The following is a 27397-nucleotide window of genomic DNA, read 5'->3' as shown; positions in this document are numbered from 1 at the left end:
GATTTATCAAGGCATAGCCAAGGACAGAGTTTACATTTTGTCTTATTTTATTCTATTTACAGCTAATATATATTGAGTGCTCATTCTGTGCTAAGCACTTGATAAGCATTGTTTCATTTAATGACGGAATAATTCCTATGAGGTTGGTAATGACTGCCTCCATTTGACAAAAATTAGGAACCTGAGGCAAAGAGAACTTGGGTAACTTGCCCAAGGTCATATACTAGTAAATGGCAGAGTCATGACCTAAATGAAGTCCACTCCCAATACTCCATTGGATTGCATCGGAAAGTCTGGACTATTTGCAGGTAACAAGATCTCAGTTAAATCTTGGATTTCGCCTAAAACAGACATTATTTCTGAGTATTACAATGTTAAATGAGTTGTGTGATTTAAAAAATATTTATGAAATCCAAACTGTTTCATTTATTAATGGCTGGTTAATGGTTTGTAAATAAAGCACAATCTGTTAAGCCAAACAAACAAACAAAAAAATAGCTTATTAGTTTGGAATGTAAATAGAGAACTCATTAACTGGCTACTGTTTTTCCTGCTGCTATATTTGGTCTTTAGTTAGCACATGGAGGGTATAGCAGCAACAGAGGAGATTGGTTTTCCTGGTAAGAAAACGTGTAAAACCTTTCAACTTTATTAAATCCTCCAAATCCCTGCTATCCCCATCTGTTGCCATGTAGTATTACAGCATGTGCTATGCAGTACAAAGACACAATGTTAACGAGCTTGACAAAATGGGCTCAACTCTTCCTTAGAAGCAGAAATCTGGTCCTTTTCTTTGACCACAGAAAACACCAGAAATTCTTGGCCATCTACTTTGCAGATGCCAGCTACTGATTGCCAGTATGGTCAGGCAACAGCCTATGAGCAGCATTAACCAAATACATCATGACTAATGGAAAGACACTCAAAATGTATGCCACTGCTAATGGTGCGTTAGTAATAACATTTTTGCACACAAACAACAGACACATTTATTACTTGACTTTTCATTCATCAACAAATCATTATGGGAAGGCACTAGATAGATGGGCATAGCATGCAAAAATAAATATTTGTTCTCAGCTAGTCATTTATTCTTGCTTTTGACTGCAATCTCTTCTAACATCTGTTTCTCAAACAATGGTAGGTTATAGAATTATGACACAAATACTTAACAGGACTCCATTCCTCAGAGAAAAACAAAAATAAAGCCTCAGGGCTCTGATTAGCTTTGTTAGAGTGCTAGAAATAGGACTATATTACTGGAAAAACACTTCAAGATACTACTCTTTGAATCAGAATAATTAGTATCTGAAAAAAAGAGAACTATGTTGTCTTTCTAGATGTTAACTCCAAAAATTCTGGAGTTAATAAAAATGTTAACTCCAGAAATTTGTGAGATCCAAACCTTGCGGTCTTCACCATGATGATGGGCTATGAGTTCTAATACAGTGTTCCTTTTGGAAATGACCAGAATTGGAAGACAGGGCCTTGGGTGTTAAACTCTAATTGAACCCAGGTCTCATAAGATTGATCTCCATTCCATAATTTTAGGATTTGTCTTGTCATTATCATCCTTTTTATAATCAGTGTCAAATAAAATCTCCTGCTACTTTTACAAATAACATTCTGAAGTTGACACATGCTAGCAAGTAAACTTGTCAAACTTCAGAAATGCATCTACAGGAGAAATGTTGGGATTTTAAAAGTAAACACAGACTCCAATCTTTAACCTGACAATCTTTAACTTGCCAAGTTACTTACTACATAGTATTAACAACATTTATTCTATATAGCAAAGTCACCAGGCCTGCTTGCTCAGTGGATAGACTGAGCTTGATAAGGAGTCCTCCGGTGCATCAGCCTAGCTGATCCTGGCATTAACAAAGTAGGAAGCTGACTGTGTATTTTGTGTGCTTCACCTTTTGCCTTGACCAGAAATCCTCACTATTAAAGCATATTGAAAGATTCAGATACAGAAAAAGAATGTCCCCCTGGGGACACATGGTCATACTAAGCTCCAGGGGACACTACTGCAGTTACCCTGGGATAATAACAGATCCTAGAGGGTGTCTCAGTGGAAGATTGGGACAGGAAGGACCCATCTCAAAGTTGGGAGATCCATGCCAGGAGCCTGAAAGCTAGAGAAGTGGAAGGAAAATACCAAAGAAGATAGCCTGAGTCACCAGGATAGCTATCATACAATCAAGAGACTCACAAATCTGCTCTTGAAATAGAGTTTCCAGACTTAAATAAATATGCGGGATACACAGACACTCCAATAAATTTGAATTTCAGATAAACAACAGATAATTTCTTAGTATAAGTATTTCCCATGCAATATTCGGGACATCTGTACATTACAAACTCATTTTTACCTGAAATTCAAATTTAAACAGGCATTTTGTATTTTATCTGGTGATCCCCTTACTCTTTGGAATGACTGATCTTTCAGCCTGAGTTATATCTACAGGCCTGGGTTTAGCAGAGCAGTGATTCTCTAAGTGTAGTTCCTTCACCAGAAGCAGCAGAAGTAGCTAAGAAGCTCTGAGAAATGCAAATTATCCAAGCCAGGTGTGGTGACTCATTCCCATAATTCCAACACTTTGGGAGGTCAAAGCGGGTGGATTGCTTGAGGCCAGGAGCTCAAGACCAACAGGGCAACATGGCAAAACCCCATCTCTACAAAAAAACACAAAAATTAGCTGGGCGTAGTGGCACATGCCTATAGTTCCAGCTGCTAGGGAGGCTGAGTTGGGAGGATCACTTGAGCCTGGGAAGTCAAGGCTGCAGTGAGCTGTGACTGGGCCACTGAATTCCAGCCTGGGTGACAGAGCAAGACCCTGTCTAAAAAAATTTTTAAAGTAAAATCAAATAAAATAAAAAGAAGGCCTGGCACGGTGGCTCATGCCTGTAATCCCAAGCATTTTGGGAGGCCAAGGCGGGAGGATCACCTGAGGTCAAGAGTTGAAGACCAGCCTGGTCAACATGGCAAAATGCTGTCTCTACTAAAAGTACAAAAATTAGCCAGCCATGGTAGAGTGCACCTGTAATCCCAGCTACTCGGGAGGCTGAGGCAGGAGAATCGCTTGAACCTAGTAGGCAGAGGTGGCAGTAAGCCAAGATCGTGCCACGGCACTTCAGCCTGGGCAACAGAGTGAGACTCTGTCTCAAAAAAAGAAAGAAGGAAAGAAGGAAGGAAGGAAGGAAGGAAGGAAGGAAGGAAGGAAGGAAGGAAGGAAGGAAGGAAAATGCAAATTCTCATTCCCATAGCAGACCTACTCCAGGGGTAGGGTCCAGCAATTATACCAAAATCTCTGGGAGATTCTCTTGTACACTCAAGTTGGAGAAAGCAGAGCATTAGAAGCCCTAGAAACAGGACTTAGTACATAGTATTAACAACAGTTATTCTACATAGCAAAGTCACCAGGCCTGCTTGCTCAGTGGACAGACCGAGCTTGATAAGGAGTCCTCTCTGGTACATCAGAACTGTAGAGGTTAGGAGAGATGAAATGAATAAAAGATAACCTGATTGAAGGAGAAAGGGAGTCAGGAACAATCCTGGGTACATCAGCTGTATCAAAAACACTATTTGATTCTCCATTTCTGTGTATTGTGGCTGTGCTCATTAGGTTTGGTTTCTGCCATTTCCTAGTTCCCTCCAGCAACTAATAGTAAGACACTTATAATAAAAAGAGATTGTAAGCTTATCTTCAGGGACACTGAAGATGGAAACACCAGCCATTTTTGAAGGAAGAGTGACTTAATAGAAGAAAAAAATGAAGTCTTGGGCCTGAGGGAAAAAAAGGAAATAGCCTCTGAGGACTGACAAGCCCTGGAGGATTCCAAGCAGGAAGATGCTTGCTTTCCTGGCAGGAGTACAGTGCTGAGCCTTAAGGCTAGCTTTTTTCAGCTTACTGTCATGCTTAGGGAGGAAACACCGCGCAGCCCCTCCCTGTGAATCCCGCAGTGTGCCAGCGTGTCACAGTGAATGGGGAGAAGGCCAGGCCGGTGCCTCTGTCTAACCATGATCCCACAATCCGGCTCAACCTACCTGACAAGACTGTTCCAGAACATCTGTGGTGTCTGCCTGGGTCGGTCCATTCCCCACACCAACTTCCCAGAAGGCTGACCTGGCTGCAAACCCTCCCCCTCCTCCTAACTAGCAAAACTTGTGTCTTATTTAAACTAAAGACGTAAAGCTGTCTTCCTACTTTAGAAATGCAGAGGGAAGGAACTCAATGTATCTTAATCAACTCTCAAATTCGTCTTCTCTTTGCTTAAGTAGAACGATGCAGTGTAGCCTAGTGGTTAAGAGCACAGGCTTCCCAGCCTTGCTCTGCACTTGACAACCCTGCCTGTTTTCTCTCTGTAGAGAATCATACCACCTGTCTTTGTGCACTGCTGTGAGGATTAAATAATCAATGCATCTAAAGTTTAAAACAATATCTGGCTCACCAGAAGGGCTCAATGACTGTTAGTTATTATTTTTACTAATTATTACTACTACTAGTAGTATCACCATGGCCAATTGAAGTCATATTCTCCAGATTCAGTGTTTGGATCAGAAGGAAGAAAAAAGTTCTATAACATCAGGGAGATAAACATTTAGTTCCTTAGGTTGTGCTTCCCAAAATTGGTCTATGCTTCCTAAGAATCAACTTAGAAGCTTATTATATATACACATTCTGGGTCTCCATGTCACAGTTCTGATTTGGCCAGCACCATGTGCAGTCCCAGAATCTGCATGTGTAACAAGTACTCCCGGAGTGTCTGATGGTTTCTGAGGTTTAGGAACCACTGCTCTGGGAGAGGGCACTTCTCAAACCACAGGTGACCACAGCTTTCCTGAATGACACATTCTTCCATTCCATCAATGTCTTCCTTGCACTTCAGGTTAACCTCTTGAAAAGTTAATTGATGCAAAGTATGAAATGATGTATTATGAGACTCTCAGTTCCGTTGGCATCCAGAGAGGCTATTTCACCATAGTGATGCATGAGCGGTAATAATAGCTGCATGTGTTGAGAGTTTACAATATGCCAGGCACTGTAAAAGGTGGTTTTTATACATGACATCTATCCTTTATAGGAAAGTAGTATTACTCTCATTTTACAAATGAGAAAACAGGAAGATGAAGAAGTTCAGCATTTTGCCAAGGTCATTCTACTGTGAAATGACATAGCCAAGATCCAGGTCTGTGAGATAATAAAGCTGAGGTATTTTCCTTGATTCCAGTAACTCTCAATCATTAGTGTGTGAAGTAGGAAGAGGGGAGTCACTTAAAAAACTCTCTAAAAAGTCAGATTCCTGGGCCCAAAACACAAAGATTCTGGTTCAATAAGTCCAGTTGGGGCCTAGAAACCTGCTTTTTAATAGGCAGCCCATTTAACTCTGATGCAGGTGGTTTAGCCTACATTTTGAGAAGCAATACTCAATGCAATTTATCTCACCTTGATTTGAAATCCCTTCAATTCTGGTGAATATAAAAGAGGTTCAAATAAGTCCAAGTATTTCCTAGAATGATAGTTTCATGTTAATTTGTAAATGTTTAAGTAAAAGTTATGTGATTAGCACTTGCTTTGAAGAAATCTTAACTTTTGTTATCTCCTCAAATGGCAGCAGATAAATAACCAAGCTCCCTTTTGGATTATGTCTGCAATAGAGATACCACTCTGAGGAAGATTAATTGTCTTCAAAGGGCTCTTGTTGTTGCTTTTTGTTTTCTAGCCATGGTGCCTAGATGAAATATACTTCCTTTTACATTATCTTGAAAGTAGAAATTATATTCAGGTTCATGAGTGGAAGACACAGACTTTCCCATTTTTCATTATTCTAAAATAACTACAAAAATCCTTTAAACATCTGCAGTGCAGACAAGTAGAAAATTACTAACATTTACAACACAGTGTACAATAATATCAATTATAAATTATAAGCACACAACCAGAAAAACAATGACTTCACTTAATCTCAAAACCCAGATCGAATCTTGATATGAGTCCCCTGTACAGGTTGGTCGTGAACATTTGCTCCAAGCCACAGAACATTAGTTCCCTTTCTAGAAAGCACAGGCTACATGCCTGATGCACAGTCCCAGGAAGATAGAGGGGACCCTTGTCACAAATCAGCTGAGTGAGGAAAAAACTTGAGGTGTGAGAGACTCAAAATTGAAAGAATGTCAAAATATCCCATTCTGAGATACGTGCCAAGAGACAGCTCTCTCCTGCATGTAGACCTCAAAGGCATCAAAATGGGCAGGCCGGATAGATGGAAAGAGGCCTTAGTCAACTCTCTTAACCTTTCCAAGCCTCAGTTTCCTCATATGTAAATTGGGTGTAGGAGAGGGGGGAAATAAGAGACAATTCCTTTCTAAAGGAGTTGTTCTAATGATTAAATGAATTCATTTTTATGGCGTTCTTACCCCAGTGCCTGGCACAATGGGATGTAGAAAATACTCAAAAAATATTGCCATTATTAATTTTCCAACAACAAATAAGTTAGAAATACTAAAAAGGCAGCAGAGCATAGTAAAAACGAAAGGGAATGTATTAGTCCATTCTCACATTGCTATAAAGAACTACCTGAGACTGGGTAGTTTACAAAGAAAAGAGATTTAATTGACTCACAGTTCAGCAGACTGTACAGAAGAGACAGCTGGGGAGGCCTCAGGAAACTCAGTCATAGCAGAAGACAAAGGGGAAGCAGGCACATCTTCACATGGCAACAGGAGAGAGAGAGTGAAGAGGAAAGTGCTACACACTTTTAAACAACCAGATCTTGTGCGAACTCACTATCAGGAGAACAGCAGGAGGGAAATGTGCCCCCATGATCCAACCACCTCCCACTAGGCCCCTCCTCCAACACTGAAGATCATAATTCAACATGAGATTTAGGTGGGGACATGGAGCCAAACCATATCAGGGAAATGGTCAAATAGTGTTCTTCAGAAGTCTTTTAACAATCATTACATTGCTCACATTAGCGAAGTCCCTCGGTTTAAAATAAATAGCTGCACAACCTGATCATATAGAAGTACTATATAATCATTTATAGAGGAGGCAACCTAGTGAGTACACCTTTCACTAATGTTTCAGGCAACAAATTTTACCTAAATACAAATGAGTTCACGTCAGACTCTTCTAAGGTGTCAATGTTTTCTACTACAGGAAAGCTAAGGAAATCTTGTTTATGTTCTTGTAACAAATGCCTGCTAATCAAAAGTAAAAGACTCTCAGGCTTTGCTTCCCAGGTACAAAGCACTATTTCTCTGATTAATGATCCAGATATCTGCAGTAACTGCAAAGGGAACATTCTCTAGTTCTAACAGAGTCAGCTACCTCTGCCCAGGTGTTAAGCCCATGCCCTCATCGTGGGGGGTGTTTGGTAATTAGCAGTGCCAGCAGGTGTTTGCACTTGCTGCTGTTCCTGGTAGTTGAGCATATGTGTCAGGTCCCTGTTGGGGCGAGAAAAAAAGGGGAAATAAATGATTCACCTTAGCTTCAGCAAGGTCAGCTCCTTCCAGAAAGAAAAAACAAACTTTTTGTCTCTGCATCAAGCCCTCTTCTTATTTATCCTCTAAAATCCTCAGCTAATTTTGAAGTTAGAATTGACATTCGCTCCTGCTTTCATTTAGCAATACCTCTTTAGGATGGCCCTCTCCAAATGGCTCTCTTGAAATTTGCTGTGCTCTGGGCCTTTATGACCTGATTTTCTGCAATTAAAATTCCTCTGTCCTGAATTGTACCACATTCTCTCCAGCTCTACTCCCTGACTGTCAAGGGATTGCTTAGCCAGGCTAATAAAGAATTTTGCTAAGGGATGATAAGTGCCCAAGTATTGCAGGAAAAAGATTTTATTCCACATTACCTCTGCTCCCACAAAATATACTCAGATGCCTGGCTCTGTGTAGGGGCTGGAGGAAGTAATGTTTGTAGCATTTGACAATTTCCATGCTGTAAATTCTCCCACCATGGCGAATGCCAAGCTACCAACATGGCAGAGCTAGGAAGAGATCCATAGGATCGGCTCTCACATACTGGTCTGAGTGCACTCCAGCACACCCCTGGCTACTGCAGGATTCACAACAATTTCCTACGTGTCATGATTCCCAGGAAGTGGGAATATTATGACTAGATGTGGTTGATTTAAGAAACATTTTAAGGCAAAAGGAGTCACACGGAATACTTAAGATTGCATTGCGGACTTCTGCAAGATGGCAAAATAGACTAACAGGCTTAATTCCTCTCCTTCCAGACAGGCTTTTTTAAAAAAAAAAAACTAAATGATAAAAAATGCATAAACCTACAGCAAGAAATAAGGGGATGAAAGCCATCAGAGGATGATAGATTTTGGCAAATTTCTGTGAGACAGAAAGCAGATGGAGTAGTGACAGATAACACAGGGCAGAGGCAGCTGCCCCAGAAACACTTGCAGAAAGGACACCGGTGGAAACCTGATCTGGCTTGCCCAGAGCTCTATACTCTGGGAAGACAAAAACTGTGGAATGGGCGAGAAAAGGAACTAAAAGTCACAAGGAGTGTTGGGAAGTCACATGGTTCATGCTATCGGAAATGCTTGGTACCTGCTGGATGACGAATAATGGGACGAAAACATCTAGAGGGAAACCCTGCAAATCTGGGGAGATTTGAACCACATAACTCTTCAAGTTCCCTGGAATTCCAACCAGATGAACGTCCTCAGAGACTCCACCCTAGCGATTCAGATCAATCACCAAGTGCTGGAGTATCTAGTTCTATCCAGCCTTGGGAGGCCTCTCAAATGCGTATATATATCAGTCAATGAGCAACTGTGTTAGTGTGTGCTTACTGCAAGAGCAGCCTAAATACTTCGTACTGAGCAAAGTGTCACCTGATATTTCAACAGAAAAGAATATGGGAGCAGACGATTGAGACATTTAGCCTACTTAGTATTTTGAGAAACACAAACTTCAGGTGACAGATGATTCTGCTCTCAGGTAAAAGGCTGTGGCCCTGAAGAACTTGCTTATTTCACAAATGTTCTCATCTCAAAGTCTATATAAGCACCCTGTACATCCATTGAACAAATATACGTGCACCTACTAAGTGCCAGTTCTCTGCTACGTGTTGAGGAGATAAAGAGATCAGTCAGGCTGAGTGCAGTGGCTCATATCTGTAATCCCAGCACATTGGGAGGCTGAGGAGAGAGGATTGCTTGAGGACAGAAGTTCGAGAACAGCCTGGGCAACAAAGTGAGACACGAACTTTACCAAAAAATATTTAAAAATTAGGTAAGAGTGGTGGCATGTGCCTGTGGTCCCCTACTTGGGAGGCTGAGGTAGAAGATAACTTGAGCCCAGGAATTAGAGTTTGCAGTGAGCTAGAATGGTGCCACTACACTCCTGCTTGAGTGATGGTGTGAGACACTGTCTCTAAAAAATAAAACTTAAAAATGAAAAATTTAAAAAAAGAATCAGGTAAGGTTTGACTTTAATTTGCTTTCATAGAGCAGGAGCAATAAAATTTGTCTCCATATAACTTTGAGGACACAGGAGCCAATAGTGCCATGAGAGAGGAAGAGGGTGCAGGGCAGTTCCTAAGGAAGATGGAATATTTCCAGCTGGGAGTGGAGGGCATTGGGGTGCTAGGGTTGCCAGATGAAACACAGGACACACATGTAAATCTGTTTTTTGGCTTTAAAGATATCTTTGGGGGAGGGGACATCACACTTCTACTCATTGAAGAGAAACCTCCAGAGGTCTTTTATTTTTTTATGTCTATTATGCAATGAATCCAGAGGGAAAAGGTTCCAGCAGCTCAGGCTCCTTCCCATGGTTCTTACACAGTGTACTTCTCTAATGGAGCAGGCTGGGGCTTCAGTCAAACCCAGGTACTTTTCTCTTCAGCTTCCTTGTTTTTCTGATCATCTTCCTTCACACGTTTCAGGAAGCTATCTTGACTCTGAGTGCTTAATGTGCACAATCTACACATTAATTCTCTTGGCAAGAATCTTGCCCCTACCTTGTTTATTTACAAAAATGCCAACAGCATGCTGAGTGTTATCGTAGACTCTTTCAGTTTTGCCATGGTAACACTTGTGGGGCCTTCCTTTTTGAATAGTACCCATTCCCTTAATGTCTACAATATTACCTTTCTTATAGGAGCAACTCAATATTTTCTGAAAGGCCTGGAAAACATCTCTCCTCTTTCCCTCTATGTTCATCACTTTGGCAAATTACTGAAAGATGATAGTTCCAGCCAAAAGGCCCAGTTAAATTTTAATTTCAGATAAACAACAAATACTTTTTCAGTAAAACCTTCAAAACCATTGTGGCATGGTTTAGATGGCAAGTAGGATATGAATCCTCATGGAGACTGGGGGCAATGCATTCCAGGAAAATAGGAAATACAGTTAGTTTTTCTATTTTTGAGTTAAATATCACCTTCCCATAAGAGCCTTCTTTGATCTCCTTGTTTAAAATCTCAACCTCCTGGCCGGGCATGGTGACTCACGCCTGTAATCCCAGCAGTTTGGGAGGCTGAGGTGGATCACTTGAGGTTAGGAGTTTGAGACCAGTCTGGCCAACATGGCAAAACCCCATCTCTACTAAAAATACCAAAAAAAAAAAAAACAACAAAACAAAAAACAGGCATTGTGGTGCATGCCTGTAATCCCAGCTACTCGGTAGGCTGAGGCAGGAGAATCGCTTGAACCTGGGAAGCAGAGGTTGTGGTGAGCCAAGATCCTGCCACCACACTCCAGCCTAGGCGACCGAGTGAGACTCCATCTCACACAAAAAAAAAATACACACACGAAACAAAAATCTCACCCTCCTATTCCTACAGTATTTTTCTGCATAGCATTCCTCACTATATGACATATCATGTCTTTGTTTATTGTTTCTCCCTCCCTTCCAGAATATTACCGCAGGAAAAGTTGTCTATTTTTGTTCACTATTATATTCCTATGCCTCCAACAATGCATGGAATAAAGTAGGTGCTCAAAAGATATTTTTGACTGAATGAATGACAAATGAACAAAATTGGCAAGACGGATTTTTTTCCTCTTGTGACTGACACTGGAAAAATACTTAGTTTGTGGTTGTTGAAATGTGAAAACACTAATACAGTCCCAACCCTGATGTGGCATTCCAACTGAATGGGGACAGAAAAAGACAGTAACAAAAGAAACTATGCAATCTTAAAGAAACATGAACTTAACTAAGAATCACAAATAGTGTATGCAAAACCTGTTTCACTTCTGCCAAGCCAGGGGGTGTTACAGTGACTGTAGAACTCAAGTCAGCAACTGAATCACTCTGAGAGGTTGGACTTGGGCAATGATCTCACTGGTCAAGAAGGAGGCAGAGCCTCTCGCCCCTCTGAGCATCCAGAACAGTCTAATTCCTTGCCCAGGGGACCACTTTCCTCCACAGACCACATGTCCTCAGAAGGCAAACACCACCACTGTTATTAGTCCGTTTTCACATTGTTATAAAGACATACCGGAGACTGGCTATTTTTTTTTTTTTTTTTTTTTTTAAGACAGAGTCTTGTTCTGTCACCAGGCTGGAGTACAGTGGTGCGATCACGGCTCACTGCAACCTCTGCCTCCTGGGTTCAAGTGATTCTCCTGCCTCAGCCTCCTGAGCAGCTGGGATTATGGGCATGCGCCACCACACCCAGCTAATTTTTGTAGTTTTAGTAGAGACAGGGGTTCACCATGTTGGCCAGGATGGTCTTAATCTCCTGACCTTGTGATCCACCCACCTCGGCCTCCCAAAGTGCTGGGATTACAGGCGTGAGCCACCACGCTCGGCCAATTTATAAAGAAAGGTTTAATTGCCTCAAAGTTCCACATGGCTAGGGAGGCCTCGGGAAGCTTACAATCATGGCGGAAAGGGAAGCAGGCACGTCTTACATGGCAGCTGGCCAGACAGGATGTGACAGAAGTGTAAGGAGAAGAGCCCGACCTAAAACCATCAGATCTCATGAGAACTCACTCACTATCATGAGAACAGCATGGGGGAAACTGAAACCATGATCCAGTCACCTCCCACCAGGGCCCTCCCTCAACACCAGGGAATTGCAATTCAAGATGAGATTTGGGTGGGGTACAAAGCCAAACCATTTCAACCACCTAGCATTCTGATGCTGGTTTCCTCCAGAGCAATTGCCCAGCCTTGATGATGTCCTTCAGAGGTAATAAAGAGGCCAAGTGAAGGAGGAGCATGTATCCCAAATAGAAATGGATCATATATTAGAATAAAAATCAGGAAGGCCTGCTTTCACGTACCACCTGTGGGAGTCAGGGATTGTTTGGAGGTTTCTCAGATGCTGCACATTGTGGCTATGCCCCTCCCTGATCTGAGGAGAAGCCTACACAAAAGCGACATCTCCCACAAATAAAGTCAGGCTTGGTCCCTGTCAACCTGCTCTTGTATAACATGCTCCCTGTCAAGAAAGATGCATGCATCTGTAGATGTTAATTGACAGGTAGATTTAAGATAGGAGACTCTCAGAAAAGAGGAATCTGATGGAACTTCCATTAACAGCTACTGCATCACTAAGACCATTTATCACTTAGCTAATACAGTCAGTGTATTCCTAATACTTTCTGAATGTACAGGTCACCAAACTGCTTTTAAAAAAATCAACAAGTGCAGATATAGCTCTGTTTCTTACATGGCAGTATATTTGCGCCTCTAGCTTCCTGTTTCTCCACTTCCTAGTGACATCTCAAGACCTTAATTTTCTGTTATTAAATTGCTAGTCACTGTCTTTATGTACTTGTGACACTTAGACTAACACTATGTGATGGTGGCAGGGTGGTAGGGACTGGGGAGGTAGAGATGGAGGGAGGAGAAAATGAAAGCAAAGGAAAGGAAAGGAAAAAAATAACCTAGGATATAATTGAGTCATGTTTCTACAGAAACAGTAAACAATGAGAACAGAAAACAAGACTGGGCACAGTGGCTCACACCTGTAATCCCAGCACTTTGGGAGACCGAGGCAGGCAGATAACCTGAGGTCAGGAATTCAAGACTAGCCTGGTCAATATGGTGAGGCCAAAATCCATCTCTACTAAAAAAAAAAAAAAATACAAAAAAAAAAAAATTTAGCCGGCCATGGTGGCACATGCCTGTAATCCCAGCTACTCAGGAAGCTGAGACATGAGAATCGCTTGAACCCAGGAGGCAGAGGCTGCAGTGAGCCAAGATCACACCATCACACCACTGCACTCCCAGCCTGGGCGACAGAGTGAGACTCCATCTAAAAAAAAAAAAAACACCACAGTATAAGACCCTGCTGTCTTAGAGCACATACCCCTTTAAAACAATGGAGACTTAAATGGAATAAAACTGAATTGGCAAACTCTGAGCTATTTAAAGACTTGTTCACTCATGTATTCCCAGGGCTGAGAAAAGAGTCTGGCACATAGTAGGTACTCAATAAATATGCATCAACTGAATACATCAATTCATTGGATTAATTTACACATCTTGGTCAAGGAAAGTATTACGTATGGTATTCTTATTTGAAACATTTTACATCAATAGAACTAAAATATAACAGGGAGCTTTCAATTTATCTGTGACATTGAGGACAAAAAACAGTCTTTGCCCGAGCCCTGGCTCAGAGTGCGTAAGTGTATAATACCTATAACTCAGGTGGCACCACTGCCTGGATACTAACATCTAGGAAGAGGATAAAGCTTCCCTCCAGTTAATCAATGAGTCTCAGGCAACCCTAATGGTGTTTTCCTTCTGGGAGGCCTGCCCGTGTGTGCTCCATTCCCATGGAGCATACAGCCCAGATGGTCATTCCCATTGACAAAACATGTTGACAGCATGACACCATTATAATTTTGGCAGAAGATCGACACATTCCTTATTCTGATACTACAGGCTTAACTAGGCCAATGAAACCTAAGGCATTTTGTGTCATTATTTCAGTCCAGAAATTATCATCACAATTATAGATGGACATCACAACATCCATTAAAAAGGCAGTTCGTGATATTCCAAATAGTTGGTGTTCCTCCAGAAAGAATCAAATTACCAGGAGATGCAGGCTGAGATGATGTGAAGGGAGGGAGAGGAAGTAGAATGTGGAGGGGCAGGGCCCAGGGTTCGAGTATCATCCCTGCCTCCTAGCCAGTGATTTCTCTCTACAAATCTCAGTAAGTGTCCCATACAAGTCAATTTAAACCTAAAATCCTTAGTACGAGGAATAACATATAGAGGGAAAAGGCACTAAGCAAGTTCCAGAATGTTCCCTGCATGGGCTACATTGCCTGCTGACAGGAACCCCGCTGACAGGTAGCGTGGAATCTTCAAGAGCACAGGTGGGAGCAAGTCAGAGCGTCAGCTGTTAACGTAGAAAGCAGAGATGTGGGAAAAAGATTTTTTAGAAATTCAGACATCTACCATTGTGGAATCTGTTGAGTCCCTTATTTGTGTTTTCATTTCTCTTTTTCCATGAAAATAATGATTATATGTACTCTGCCCTGTGATGGTTATGAAGTAGAATAAAACATTGCTCAAAAAAGATTTCCTGAGCATCTCCTCCATACCAGACATGGAACGTGGTAGGCACTCAGGATACAGAAGTGAGTAAGACATAAATCTTGCCCTCCTAGAGTTTCCCAGCTAGGATAGGAGTTCACACTCAGAATCTACATTCTTCTTGAGTACAAAATCAAGGCTATTGTTTCTTCCTTCAAGAAACAAACATGGAAAATTAGGAATAAACTTGCTATAATTCACGGAATCTCCAACCCAAAACTTCTTTTTGACCAAAAGTCTGAAAGACAATTAGTTACAATTAAAGATGTCAGTTGGCCTTATTAAGTAAAAGGTTGCCAACCAATGAGCTAGAGAGGCATTTAAAAATGTTCTGGCAGAAATGCAGCCTACATTTCCCCAGGCTTCATGAAGTGGTGGGTAGAGGTAATGTCACAGACATGAAATAATGCATAGCACATTGGCTTTTATTCCCACCTACTTTAAAAAGTCAAAGCCTCCCCTACTTATATCTGGGAAAGTCTAAAAGTGTGTCAGGATCAGGAGACAGTCTAAGATGCACACTTTCTACCACATACTTTTCCTTCACCCTCTTCTTGAAGTCCATTTCATTGAATGTGTCTCTTTCATCACTGGTACCTTTCCTCTATTGAGAAATTCATGCCTGTGATACCTGTACCCTCCCAAAAGATGCCAACCTTTGAGGTGCCAAAACAGCTCTAGAAAGAAGGGGTGATTGTCTCTTGCCTATTTATATTACACATCATGTATGTCCTATGTCCCATAGGGCCCTCATGGAAACAGGGCTTAGGGACAATGTCTCCCTCCCTCTTCCTCCCATGTAAGTTATCCAACAAAATAGACACAGACTCTTGTTGGTCTCACACCTGCCTTCCTCCAGCCCCCTAAAAATGAATCATGCCTGACGTGTCTGAACCCAGCGGTCAGCATAGCTCAAGTTCAAACTGGAGTCCTTGAAGAAGAACCTGCTGAATCCTAGGCTTCTGCAAAAGAGCCAGTAAACATGCAGCTCATTTATTCTTCAAAAAACTCAGAACACAAACTAAGTGTTGGATACTGGGAATACCTTGATAATTTTTCTTAAAAAGACACAGTCCTGTTGCTTTTAAAACTAGTAAATCCAAAACACAAATACATAATTACTAGTGAAGACAAAGCATTGTGAAAGAAACAAAGAGTGATGGAAAAAAGATGTTCATAGGCTTACCAAAACACAGCCAAAATTTGGGGGCCAGTTCAAGAGTTTTGAACAATGTTTTATTGTCTCTTTATGTGTTGACTAAGTACAAATCGTTGAGTTAGAACAAAATGTCATGCCGGTCATTCTTATAACTCATTGGGTCCTACAGAAGGTAGCACCTTGCACTTTCTCAGTTTAGTGATAAGCCACAGACTACTGTTAGGTCACTGAAGAGGATTTGCAACTGCTCTCAAGTTTTTGGACACAAAAGATTATGCTCTGCTCTTTGTGTGTGAGCTGTGAGGTGTTAAGTCCTTCCATCTTGGTGCTGTCCACACACAATAATGCTCATAATTATATTATCCAGATTAGTGCTTAAAAAATAAAATGTCAAGCCAATGTCATCTACTGACAATGTTAACCCAGGATAGACATTAAGTCAGTACTACTATATGAACATCAGTGCTTCTATACAACATCAGTACTTCCTGCTAATGTTAATGCCACGTGGAATGAAATAAAATCCACTAGAATCCAAATATGCTGTCTGTATTACTTTCATCTTCCACACATTGCCCAAAGGAAACTAGTCTTCTCACATGATCGGCTCTTCACAGAATGGCTGGGATGACCATGGAGTATCCTCAGGTCTTCCGTGTATTTATCAACTAAAGTTTTTATTCTTTTGTGATCCCACATCAGAGATGCATAAGTTTCCTGGTGACTTTTTGTGTCAAACTCTGTATGAACTGAGTTCCCAGAGGCTGTTTACATTTAACATCACTACGGCTATGGGTTTGCATTAGGTATTCAGTGTTTTTCTGAGGTTTTATGTAAATCAATTACTTTAAAAGCTAATAACATGTCCCAGTGACTTCAATTATAACATCAAAGAATAGCTCCCACTGGGACTATGTTGGCCATAACACACAGAGACACATGTAGAGGACATCCTGTCTTTGTCAATGCATGATCTACATTACATGCATGTAGTTGCCTGCCTTATATTGTGTTGGGCAAATGTACAAATCAATTACCATGCTCTTCAGTGATCAATTATTAATGCATTTATTAAATTATGTCATATTAAATCAGTATTGCATCAGATACTCTTACCTGGTCTTGAAAACCTGAATTTCTAAAAATCACAAATTTCATGCAATTGTTCCAGACATTTTATATGACCCCACATCTTCTTATCTGAATAAGTGTTCCTTGAAGCAATGCTCAGAGTATGCAACAAGATATTACTGAGCATTTCAGTGCAATTATGCAATTATTTTTAAATTGTTAAATATTAATTGACTATTTGTGTACTGATTAGTGAATGCCACAGCCAGATTAAAATTTCTAATAAAGTATATTGATGATATGTTTCCATCTGGAACCAACAACTGTTTAACAAAAAACTAAACATACATTTTCAAGAAGCACACAGCTGGTACAGCAGTTAAACATGTAAACAATGATTATATATATCACATACATAATGTGATACTAATGAAATACTGATTAATTATGGTAAGAAAATAATAAATAGAATCAGAAATATGATTAGTGCTTTATCAAATTACATACTGTCACAGTAAGCACTGCTTTTCCAATAGCAAAAGGAAGAAAAATATAAGTCTAGATACACACACACACACACACACACACACACACACACACACACATCCCTGCATGTAGAAGAGCTATACATGATAAGTTCAGAGAAGGAAATTTTATAGTAGCATGGTTAGAACTAACTACTTCCCAGTGCTGTTCAACTCCCTCTTCTAGTCCATGTTCATTCAAAAATTTAAACATGGACTCACATGTTGGTGGAGAAACTGGCTCTGAATATTCCAAACTCTGCCCCTTCACATGGATTCTTGAAGCAATTAGAATAGGCAGTGATCAGGGGCAGGCATGGTGGCTCACACTTATAATCTCAGCACTTTGGGAGGTTGAGCTGGGAGCCTCTCTAAGGCCAAAAGTTTGAGAACAGCCTAGGCAACATATGGAGATCCCATCTCTACAAAAAATTAAAATAAGAAGAATAGGCAGCGTTTTCTTTTTTTCATGCTAACAATACTTCCTTGCCCACCTACCAAATTCTACCCATCTTTAACATCTCAGCCCAGTCACTACTTTTTTATTGATATCTTCAGTGTATCCCACCCTGCCACACCCACCCGCCACAGCAAAAACAAACTTTTTTACATTTATCAGTTCACTACAAAGGATATTTTAATGAATCCAAACAAATGGTCAGATGAAGAGATTCACAGGATGAGATCTGGAAGGGTCCCAAGTGTGGGAGCTCCTGTCCCTAAGGACTTGGCAACATGTGGATGTGTAAGCCTCCACGTGTTTCACTATCTGAAAGCTCCCTGGCCTTTTGGATTTTTGTGGAGGCTTCATTACATAGGCACGATTGACACTTAAATTCCTGTTGCACCCTGCACATACCATACCCTCCGCAGTGCCATTAAGTGACTGTACTGAGATTGTTTATAAATATGTCTCCCCTGGGGTTCATGAGCCCTTTAGGACTATGAATTGCATCCATGTGTTTTCAGCTTGTATCTCCAATGTAGAGTACAATACATGGCATGGGGTGGACAAGGATTCCATAAGTATTTGTTGAATTTGTTAATTAAATTAAATTAAAAATGATGAGAGCCTCATTTCTCGTTTCTGCCAGAGATGTTGGATGGAATTAATCTGATACTTTCACTCTTGACTTCATTGGGTCAAACTATACTTCTGTTTTATAGTTCTCAATTATTTTTGGATACTTTACTTGCCATTACCTTGACCTAATCATGCATATTTTTATGAAAGTGTATTACCTCTCATCTGTGGCTTCTTTCTGGACACTTTTCTGTATATTATAGGAAGAATGTATCATTACATGGCAAAAAGAGTGAAAACTGTAACCCAAAGTCATGGTTCAATCTCTGGCACCTGAATTTTCATAGGCAGGTCATTTAAGCTCTCCAAGCCTCCATTTTCTCATTTGTAAAGAATGAATAAAAATGTCTTCCTTGCAGGCAGACATCTTTGCTGTTCTGCAGCCTCCACTGGTGGCACCTCCAGGTGCAGGAGAGACTCAGGTGAATAGGGTCTGGAATGAACCTCCAGCAAAACACAGCAGCCCTACAGAAGAAAAGCCTGACTATTAAAAGAAAAACAAACAGAAAGCAACAACAAGAACAACATCAACAAAAAGTACCCACAAAAGCTCTATCCAAAGATCAGCAGCCTCAAAGATGGAAGCTAGATAAACTCCTGAAGATAAGAAAGAATCAATGAAAAAATGCTGAAACCTCAAAAAGCCAAAAAGTGCCTCTTCTCCTTCAAATGATTGAAACACCTCTCCAGCAAGGCTGCACAACTGGGCAGAGGCTGAGATGGATGAACTGACAGAAGTAGGCTTCAGAAGGTGGGTAATAACAAACTTCGCTAAGCTAAAGGAGCATGTCCTAATGCAATGCAAAGAAGCTAAGAACCATGAAAAAACATTACAGGAACTATTGACCTGAATAATCAGTTGATAGAGAATAACTTGATGGAGCTGAAAAACACAACACAAGAACTTTACAATGTAATCACAAGTATCAACAGCAGAATAGACCAAGCAGAGGAAGGAATTTCAGAGCCTGAAGACTATCTTGCTGAAAAAAGACAGGCAGACAAGATTAGAGAAAAAATAATGAAAAGGAATGAACAAAACCTCCAAGAACGACCAGATGCAGTGGCTTACGCCTGTAATCTCAGCACTTTGGGAGGCCAAGGTGGGCTCAGATCTTGGTCAGGAGTTCGAGACCAGCCTGGTCACCATGCCGAAACCCTGTCTCTACTAAAAATACAAAAATTAGCTGGGCATGGTGGCAGGCACCTGTAATCCCAGCTACTTGGGGAGCTGAGGCAGGAGAATCATTTGAACCCAGGAGGTGAGGTTACAGTGAGCGGAGATTGCACCACTGCACTCCAGCCTGGGCGACAGGGCAAGACCCCATCTGCAAAAAAAAAAAAAACCTCCATATGGGGTTGTGTAAAAAGTCTGAATCTATGACTGATTAGGGTACCCAAAAGAGATGAGGAGAATGGAACCAAGTTGGAAAACATACTTCAGGATATCATCCAGGAGAACTTACCAAATCTACCAAGTCAGGCCAACATTCAAATCCAGGAAACCCAAAGAACCTCAGTAAGATACTCCAGGAGAAGATCAACCCCAAGACACATAATCATCAGAGTCTCCAACGCTGAAATGAAGGAAAAAATGTTAAGGGCAGCTACAGAGAAAGGCCAGACCACCCACAAAGGAAATCCCATTAGATGAACAGCAGACCTCTCCGTAGAAACCCTACAAGCCAGAGGAGATTGGGGGCCAATATTCAACATTCTTAAAGAGAATTGCCAATACAGAATTTCTTATCTGGTGAAATGAAGCTTCATAAGTGAAGGAGAAATAAAATCATTTTCAGACGAGCAAATTCTGAGGGAATTTATTACCACCAGGCCTGCCTTGCAAGAGCTCCTGAGGAAAGCACTAAATATGGAATGGAAAAACCATTGCCACCTACTACAAAAACCAACATCACTATGAAGCAACTACATCAACAAGTCTACTAAATAACCAGGTAGCATCATGATAACAGGATCAAATTCACACATAATAACATTAACCTTAAAAGTAAATAGGCCAAATGCCCCAATTAAAAGATACAGAATGGCTATCTGGATAAAGGGTCAAGACCCATCAGTGTGCTATATTCAAGAGACCCATCTCACATGCATAGACACACATAGGCTCAAGATAAAGGGATGGAAGAAAATTTACTAACCAAATGGAAGGCAGAAAAAAAGTAGGGGTTACAGTCCCAGTTTCTGACAAAACAGACTTTAAACCAACAAAGATCAAAAAAGCCAAAGAAGGGCATCACGTATCATAAAGGATTCAATTCAACAAGAAAAGCTAACTATCCCAAATATATATGTACCTAATACAGGAGCACCCAGATTCATAAAACAAGCTCCTAGAGACCTACAAAGTGACTTAGACTCTGACACAATAATAATGGGAGACTTTAACGCCCAACTGTTAATCTTAGACAGATTATTGAGACAGAAAATTAGCAAAGACATTCAGGACTTGAACTCAGCTCTGGATCAAGTGGACCTAATAGATATCTATGGAATTCTCCACCCAAAAACAACAGAATATACATTCTTCTCAGCTCCATATGGCACTTACTCTAAAACTGATTGCATAATTGAAAGTAAAACACTCCTCAGCAAATGCAAAAGAACTGAAATCATAACTAACAGTCTCTCAAACCACAGTGCAATGAAATTAGAAATTAGATTAAGAAACTCACTCAAAACCACATGACTACATGGAAATAGAACAATATGCTCCTGAAATGACTCCTGGGTAAATGATGAACTTACAGCAGAAATCAAGTTCTTTGAAACCAAGGAGAACAAAGAGACAATGTACCAGAATCTCTGGGATGCAGCTAAAACAGTGTTAAGAGGGAAATTTATAGCACTAATTGCCCACATCAAAAAGCTAGAAAGATCTCAAATCAACCCCCTAACATCATAACTAAAAGAACTAGAGAACCAAGAGCAAGAAAACCCCAAAGCTAGCAGAAGATGAGAAATAAACAAGATCAAGCAGAACTGAAGGAGATAAAGACACGAAAAACCCTTTAAAAAAATCAACAAATCCAGGAGGTAGATTTTGAAAAAAAAAATAAAAAAATAGACAGACAACTAGTTAGACTGAAAGAGAAGAAAAGAGAGAAAAATCAAATAGATACAATCAGAAACGATAAGGGGGATATCACCACTGACCCCACAGACATACAAACAATCATCAGAGAATAACATAAACACCTCTATACTAATAAATTAGAAAACCTAGAAGAAGTGGATAAATTCCTGGACACATACACACTCTCAAGACTGGACAAGGAAGAAGTTGAATCCCTGAATAGACCAATTATAAGCTCTGAAATTGAGGCAGTAATAAATAGCCTGCCAACCAAAAAAAGCCCAGAACCAAAGAGATTTACATCTGAATTCTACTAGAGATACAAAGAGGAGCTGGTACCATTTCTTCTGAAACTATTCCAAACCCAAGAAAAGCAGGGACTCCTCCCTAACTCATTCTATGAGGCCTGTATCATCCTGATACCAAAATCTGGCAGAGATACAACAACAAAAAAGGAAACTTCAGGCAAATATCCCTGATGAACATTTATGTAAAAATCCTCAATAAAATACTGGCAAACTGAATCCAGCAGCTCATCAAAAAACTATCCACCAAGATCAAGTCAGCTTCATCCCTGGGATGCAAGGCTGGTTCGACATTTGCAATTCAGTAAATGTAATTCATCATATAAACAGAACTAAAGACAAAAATCACATGATAATCTCAATAGACACAGAAAAGGCCTTCAATAAAATTCAACATCCCTTCGTGTTAAAAACTCTCAATAAATTAGCTCAAATAATAAGAACCATTTATGAAAACCCCACAGCTAATATCATACTGAATGGGCAAAAGCTGAAAGCATTCCCCTTGAAAACTGGCACAAGACAAGGATGCCCTCTCTCACCACTCCTATTCAACATAGAATTGGAAGTTCTGATCAGGGCAATCAGGCAAGAGAAATAAATAAAGCATATTCAAATTACAAGAGAGGAAGTCAAACTGTCTCTGTTTGCAGATCACATGGTACTATCATCAGAAAACCCCATCATCTCAGCACCAAAGCTTCTTATGCTGATAAGCAACTTCAGCAAAGTTTCAGGATACAAAATCAATGTGCAAAAATCACAAGCATTCCAAGCAGAGCGCCAAATCATGAATGAACCCCCATTTGCAATTGCTACAAAGATGATAAAACAACTAGGAATATGGCTAACAATGGAAGTGAAAGCCCCCTTCAAAGAGAACTACAAACCCCTGCTCAAGGAAATAAGGAAGGACAAAAACAAATGGAAAAACATTCCATCCTCATGAACAGGAAGAATCAATATTGTGAAAATGGTCATACTGCCCAAAGTAATTTATAGATTCAATGATATTCCCACCAAACTACCATTAACATTCTTCACAGAATTAGAAGAAAAAAACTACATTCAAATTCATAGGGAACCAAAAAGAGCTCATATAGTCAAGACAATCCTAAGCAAAAAGAGCAAAGCTGGAGGCATCACGCTACCTGACTTCAAACTATACTACAAGGCTACAGTAACCAAAACAGCATGGCACTGGAACAAAAACAGACACTGAGACCAATGAAACAGAATAGAGAACTCAGAAATAAGACCATACATCTACAACCACCTAATCTTCAACAAACCTGATGAAAATAAGCAATGTGGAAAGGATTCCCTATTTAATAAATGGTGTTTGGAGAACTGGGTAGCCATATGCAGAAAAATTGCAGAAAACTGAAACTGAATCCCTTCCTTATACCTTATACAAAATGTAACTCAAGATGGATTCAAGACTTAAATGTAAAACCCAAAACTATAAAAACCCTAGAAGAAAATCTAGGCAATACCATCCAGGACATAGGCAAGGGTGAAGATTTCATGACCAAAACATCAAAAGCAATTGCAACAGAAGCAAAAACTGACAAATGGAATCTGATTAAACAGCCTCTACATAGCAAAAGAAGCTATCATCAGAGTGAACAGGCAGCCTACAGAGTGGGAGAAAATTTTTGCAATCTATCCATCTGATAAAGGTCTAATATTCAGAGTCTACAAGGAACTTAGACAAATTTACAGGGAAAAAAAAAACATTAAAAAGTGGGCAAAGGACATGAACAGACACTTCTCAAGAGAAGACATTTTTGCAGCCAAAAAACATATGAAAAAAAGGTCAACATGACTGATCATCAGAGAAATGCAAATCAAAACCACAATGAGATGCCATCTTTCGTCAGTCAGAATGGCAATTATTAAAAAGTCAAGAAACAACAGATGCTGCCAAGGTTACAGAGAAAGAGGAACACTTTTACACTGTTGCTGGAAATTTAAATTACTTCAACTATTGTGGAAGACAGTGTGGCAACTCCTCAAAGATCTAGAACCAAAAATACCATTTGACCCAGAAATCTCATTACTAGGTATATACCCAAAGGAATATAAATAATTCTATTATAAAGATATATGCACACATATGTTCACTGCAGCACTATTCACAATAACAAAGACATGGAATCAACCCATATGCCCATCAATGATGGACTGGATAAAGAAAATGTGGTACATATACACCAAAGAATACTATGCAGACATTAAAAGGAACAAGATCATGTCCTTTGCAGGTACATGGATGAAGCTGGAAGTCATTTTCCTCAGCAAACTAATGCCAGAACAGAAAACCAGACACCACATGTTCTCATTTATAAGTGGGAGCTGAACAATGAGAACACATGGACACAGGGAGGGGGACAACACACACTGGGGCCTGTCAGGGGATGAGTGGTGATGGAAGTGGGAGGGAGAATATTAGGAAAAATAGCTAATGCATACTCAGCTTAATACCTAGGTGATGGCTTGATAGGTGCAGCAAACCACCATGGCACACGTTTACCTATGTAACAAACGTGTGCATCCTGCACATGTATCCCAGAACATAAAATAAAAAAATTTTTAAATGTCTTCTTGTGAGTATGGTGGTAGGAATCAACTATTATGCAGCAAGCCCTGGCAGAGCATCTGATGCCAAGTAGGTGCCCCATAAACCATAGCAGTACAATATATGTGAAAGCACTTCCTTTTTTTTTTTTTTTTTAGACGGAGTCTCACTCTGTCGCCCAGGCTGGAGTGCAGTGGTGTGATCTCGGCTCACTGCAAGCTCTGCCTTCTGGGTTCACGGCATTCTCCTGCCTCAGCCTTCTGAGTAGCTGGGACTACAGGAACCCGCCACCATGCCTGGCTAATTTTTTTTGTATTTTTCATAGAGACGGGATCTCACCATGTTAGGCAGGATGATCTCGATCTCCTGACTTCGTGATCTGCCCGCCTCGGCCTCCCAAAGCGCTGGGATTACAGGTGTGAGCCACCGTGGCTGGCCGTGAAAGCACTTTCTAAGCTTTAGAGCACTGTACAAATATTAGTTATAGCATTACCCCCAATCTTATTCCTTCATATCTAAATTTATCATAATTGTAATATATAGAAAAGTGTCCAGGAAGAAGCCATAGTAAAGCCTGATAGCGCTGTCATAATAGATAAAGAAGGAACAAAAGCAGTACAGTGTCCACCTGATTGCTTTTTGTTATATTTTTGTTTTTTGTAAATGAAAAAAGTTTCCTTCCCTTTACCACCTAAATGAGTTCTGTGATGATTTCAAACATTTGTATGCCCTTAGAAGTCCCAGATAATTGCCTTATTCTCTCTAATTATACAATGACTATCACTTCCAAAGCCATAACTTCCACTGTGGCCTCTGCAACTCTGGGTCTGCTCATCCCATTCCTCTTAGTTCATTTGGGTTGCTATAACAAAATACCACGGACTCAGTAGCTTACAAACGGCAAAGATTTATATCTGACAGTCCTAAAGGCTGAGAACTCAAAGATCAAGGAATCAGCCCATTCAGTGCCAGCTGCTTTCCTATAGATAGCGCTTTCTCTCCGTGTCCTCACATGGTGAAAGGGACTAGCTAGCTCTCTGGAGTCTTTTCTTTTCTTTCCTTTTCTCTTTCTTTCTTTCTTTCTTTCTTTCTTTCTTTCTTTTTATTATACTTTAAGTTCTAGGGTACATGTACACAACTTGCAGGTTTGTTATATAGGTATATATGTGCCATGTTGGTTTTCTATATCCATCAACTCATTTACATTAGATATTTCTCCTAATGCTATCCCTCCCCCTCGCCTCACGACAGGCCCCCATGTGTGATATTCCCACCCTATGTCCAGGTGTTCTCATTGTTCAGTTCTCACCTATGAGTGAGAACATGCGGTGTTTGGTTTTCTGTCCTTGTGGTAGTTTGCTCAGAATGATCGTTTCCAGCTTCATCCCGGTCCCTGCAAAGGACATGAACTCATCATCCTTTTCTATGGCTGCATAGTATTCCATGGTATATATGTGCCACATTTTCTTAATCCAGTCTATCATTGATGGCCATTTGGGTTGGTTCCAAGTTTTTGCTATTGTGAATAGTGCCACAATAAACATATGTGTGCATGTGTCTTTATAGTAGCGCGATTTGTAATCCTTTGGGTATATACCCAGTAATGGGATGGCTGGGTCAAATGGTATTTCTAGCTCTAGATCCTTGAGGAATGGCCACACTTCTTCCACAATGGTTGAACTACTTTACACTCCCACCCACAGTGTAAAAGCATTCCTATTTCTCCACATCCTCTCCAGCACCTGTTGTTTCCTGACTTTTAAATGATCATCATTCTAATTGGTGTGAGACAGTATCTCATTGTGGTTTTGATTTACATTTCTCTGATGACCAGTGATGATGAGCATTTTTTCATGTGTCTGTTGGCTGCATAAATGTCTTCTTTTGAGACACTTTTTGATGGGGTTGTTTGTTTTTTTCTTTTAAATGTGTGTGTTTGGAGATTCTGGATATTAGCCCTTTGTCAGATGGATAGATTTGCAAAAATTTTCTCCCATTTTGTAGGTTGCCTACTCACTGATGGTAGTTTCTTTTGCTGTGCACAAGTTCTTTAGTTTAATTAGATCCCATTTGTCTGTTTTGGCTTTTGTTGCCATTGCTTTTGGTGTTTTAGACACGAAGTCCTTGCCCATGCCTTTGTCCTGAATGGTATTACCTAGGTTTTCTTCTGGGGTTTTTAAGTTTTAAGTCTAACATTTAAGTCTTTAATCCATCTTGAATTAATTTTTATATAAGGTGTAAGGAAGGGATCCAATTTCAGCTTTCTGCATATGGCTAGCCAGTTTTCCCAGCACCAATTTTTAAATAGGGAATCCTTTCCCCATTTCTTGTTTTTGTCAGGTTTGTCAAAGATCAGATGGTTGTATATGTGTGGTGTTATTTCTGAGGCCTCTCCGCTGATCTATCTCTCTGTTTTGGTACTAGTATCATGCTGTTTTGGTTACTGTAGCCTTGTAGCATAGGTTGAAGTCAGGTCACGTGATGCCTCCAGCTTTGTTCTTTTGACTTATGATTGTCTTGGCAATGTGGGCTCTATTTTAGTTCCATATTAACTTTAAAGTAGTTTTTTCCAATTCTGTGAAGAAAGTCATTGGTAGCTCATGGGGATGGCATTGAATCTACAAATTACCTTGGGCAGTATGGCCATTTTCACGATATTGATTCTTCCTATGCATGAGCATAGAATGTTCTTCCATTTGTGTTTGTCCTCTTTTATTTCATTGAGCAGTGGTTTGTAGTTCTCCTTGAAGAGTTCCTTCACATCCCTTTAAGTTGGATTCCTAGGTATTTTATTCTCTTTGAAGCAGTTGTGAATGGGAGTTCACTCATGATTTGGCTCTCTGTTTGTCTGTTACTGGTGTAGAGGAATGCTTGTGATTTTTGCACATTGATTTTGTATGCTGAGACTTCACTGAAGTTGCTTATCAGCTTAAGGAGATTTGGGGCTGAGACAGCGGGGTTTTCTAAATATACAATCATGTCATCTGCAAACAGGAACAATTTGACTTCCTCTTTTCCTAATTGAATACCCTTT

The 27397-nt window shown here is 40.3% G+C and overlaps 1 pseudogene; it reads right to left on the bottom strand.

Annotated features, from left to right (window-relative positions):
• Positions 1-9757: 9757 nt before the first annotated feature.
• On the bottom strand, positions 9758-10212 carry LOC105507536 (annotated as a pseudogene).
• Between the last annotated feature and the right edge of the window lie 17185 nt (positions 10213-27397).

Source organism: Colobus angolensis, unplaced genomic scaffold (genome assembly GCF_000951035.1).
Source record: "Colobus angolensis palliatus isolate OR3802 unplaced genomic scaffold, Cang.pa_1.0 Scaffold15, whole genome shotgun sequence".
Taxonomy (NCBI): domain Eukaryota; kingdom Metazoa; phylum Chordata; class Mammalia; order Primates; family Cercopithecidae; genus Colobus; species Colobus angolensis.
This window is presented reverse-complemented; position numbering and strand designations above follow the sequence as displayed.